Here is a 3,445-nt window from a genome sequence, read left to right as displayed (position 1 = left end):
TTTTCTAGACCCCTAGGAAACTACATGGTGACTCTCCTTTGGGACTCACCATAAACCCCATACAAGGTCTTTTCCGACCACAACAGACCTTTAGTTCTATAGGATCTGTCAGGTTGTATGGGCTAAGTGGCAGGGATACTTTCACCATTACCCAGACAACCTGCTGCAGACTTTCTCCTGCACATAAAACAGGCAGCTTCCTGTTTCCCAATGAAGGGAATGGAGCACTAGTCCCAAAAAAGAAACATACTGCCTCCAAAACCCAAAGAGAACTCCCAACCACTGTGCTTCTTTCTTAGTAGAGGGAGGTATGAGACGCAAGAACATGTGCTTTATTTGAGGTGCAACGTCCCAGCAAGCCCCCAAGACCCCAACCCCTAAAAACCTCACTGAGGCAGTACTGGGCCCTTAATTTTCATAGGTTTATCTTCCACCCTCTGGAGAACATGTACCTTATCAAGGCTTCTAAAATATTTGCTACTTCTGGCTCATATGGTCAAATTACCATGTTGTTATCATTGTGGATGAATGTGACGTTCTATAAAATGCCCAGATGATACAGGTCCTTTTGGACTATATCATGACTGAGTGGAATAGATCTGAGGCAAGACTGTAAATAGATACTATTCTTTGTCTCATATGAATGCTTCCGAGCCTCCTTTATGATATGGATGAAAAAAAAAAAAAACATGTTTGCTAGATCATTAAAACAAACTGCCATAAAGAGTTTAGTTCCTATTTCAACTTGCATTGCTTGTCCATGTACAATTTGAGGAAGATGCCTGCCCACTTTGCAATCAAGCTAGTTAGATTTAATATAAACAAATTGGTAATAAGTTTTCAGGTCTTCAGAGAGCAAGAATAGAGCTGTCTTGGAAAAGTTATCAAATCAGTTCTTTTTATTGAGAAGTCATGTCACTATATTTTGGTATTACAATTGATAACCTAACAGAACTCCATCTGCAATCTAGAGAGTGATCACCTTCCAATGATCAGAAGCTTCACAGATAGGCAGCTAACATTAGAAATTTGCTGTAGAAACTAGAAAAGTTATAGAATACCACCTTCCCCTCTGCACAAATCAAGAGATGTTTGCTTGTACCCTGGATCAAAACTGTAATGAATAATTACCTTGTCTCTATCAGATCTGCTGCTGAAAAAGAACCTGATTTCACACTGTTCACTGGTTTGCTCCATTCTGGTGTTGGGTCAGACATTTCAGGAGTATTTCATTTTTAATACCGTGTCTACACAGTAGTTCTACCACCTTCTCAGTCTAAACAGAGAACATCCAAAACTGCAAATGTTTTATTCTATTTTAACCAAGCAGAAAAACAAGCTCTCATGAGAATGTACTGCTTAGGCCTATAAATCAGCTTAGAAAATTCAGTGATTGTTAACTTTTCCTGAAAATAAAAGTAGCTAGTAGAAGATGGCATGAGAGGGACCTTAAGCTAAGAGGGCTACATTTTCCATGACCAGATACGAAAAACTTTTGAATACTTAAATCCATTTTGTAGAGCCAGTTTCGTGGAAAACTAGGTCACTTGTTGATCTGATTTCCTTTCTCTAGGGAAATAAATTGTATGTCTACATTAAAGTACTCTCCCTCCAAAAACTACAGGACCACCTCTGTTAGTAATCATCAAGCTTTCAAAAAACACTGACAAAAAAAAAGGGAGTTCTCTCCATTTTGTTGACTAACCAACCATCCAAGCCAGAATCCAGCTGTCTAGTGTGAACCAAAAGACACTTTTATTATGTCTTGTAAGATTAAGATGCAACAATCTGGAATATTTTGGCTTGATTTTGATAGGGAATGTTGTAAGGACAAGACCTGACTCATGGATCATTTCTTGTCAGATTCTTAATATAGGGTGAGAAAAGAAACTAGAAAAGGAGGGGGGGAACCTTTTGGAAAAACAGAATAATCTAAGCAGATTTTTAAAAATTGCCTCCATGTCGGACTCGGTGGAAATATGAACTTCAGAAAGGCAAAGGAGATCCTTTCAAAGTATTGTCTGTTTTCCAAATTACTTTTCTTTCCCTTTAAGCTTCACGATAATGGCATTCCTATTTCTTACAAGCTTCAAGTGAATTCTATTTATGGTTAGTTTGCAACACTTAAATGGCTTCAGGGCTTGCTATGATTGGAATTCTGTTTCTTCAGTGGCACTGCAATAAAATTCTTCACCCCTTCAAGTAGTAATTATCAGAAAACCAGGAAGTTGCCATCTCACCAGCACTATGAAGGGATCATAGAAGTATTTTAGTTCTCTCATACCACTGTTGTTAGCACAAAATAATTTGGGGTCTTTTAACTACTAGAAACAAAATGATCATTGGATAGCCTCTTAACTCCTATGCCAAGACATCCAAATGACACTTTGGAGGGCTTAATTACTAACTGTAGCCCTCAGCTCCATGTGTATTCTGATGACACCTAAATTTATCTTTTTCCTTTCTTAAGACATTAGTGGGGAAGATGAAAAATGAACAGTCCTTGCCAAATGCACAGTACTTAGAGTTCTCAGAAAATAGATATTGTGTCTCCAAAACAAGAACTACCTCTGATAAAAGAAGATAAATGTGTTACTTCCCTCCAGTTCTCCTCATTCTCTCTCTACAAACTCCTTCTTCACTCTTTCAATCACTTTGTGTTTAGTTATTTGGATATAGTACCTGTGAATAGGAGAGATTAAAAGGACTGATTTGACGTCACCAAAGGGCAATAAACCAAATGCCAAAGAGAGAGACTGATTCCCAGGCATAAGACAACTGATTAAGTAAACTAACGAATGAAAAGAAACCCATAATGTAAATTGGGAATGATTTTAGCTGCAAGTAATAGAAAATCCAATTAAAAGAAACTTATACAAATAGAGCTGTGATTGTCTCATAAGATCTGGAAATAGCTGACAACTGGTTTTGGATCAGCAGCTCAATACTGTTGGGACATGGGGTCCCTGAGATCTTCTTGGCCTTTCACCCACACTTCCAAGGTGGGCCTGCTGCAACTCCAGTATCCTGTCCGTATTCCAAACAGGAGAGAAGAGGTCAGTACCAATTCAACTGTAAACTCTCCAGAAGATTCAGACTGGCCAAACCTGCATAACATCCTAGCTTCAAGGAAGGCTGTGAAAGCATTTCCTGATCTCTGATCAGGACTTAAATCAGAAGATAAATATGAAGAAGACGATGAAGATGATGACAAAGAATACAATGATGAAGACGAAGACGAAGATGATGAAGACAACAATGAAGATGACGAAGGTTGGGAATGACTGTTTTGCCAATTAATCATCAGCCTATCACATCTGTTATGATGATACCTTCCACAGCAGTTCAGACATAAGAATACTATATAATTTATCTTTCAGAGCCCCTCTGAGAATAAAAGAGGTGACTACTAATGATCATACCAAAAAAACAGAAGCTAACTGGG

This window comes from Choloepus didactylus, chromosome 3, assembly GCF_015220235.1.
Source record: "Choloepus didactylus isolate mChoDid1 chromosome 3, mChoDid1.pri, whole genome shotgun sequence".
In the NCBI taxonomy this organism is placed as follows: domain Eukaryota; kingdom Metazoa; phylum Chordata; class Mammalia; order Pilosa; family Megalonychidae; genus Choloepus; species Choloepus didactylus.
Note: the sequence above shows the minus strand (reverse complement) of the source record.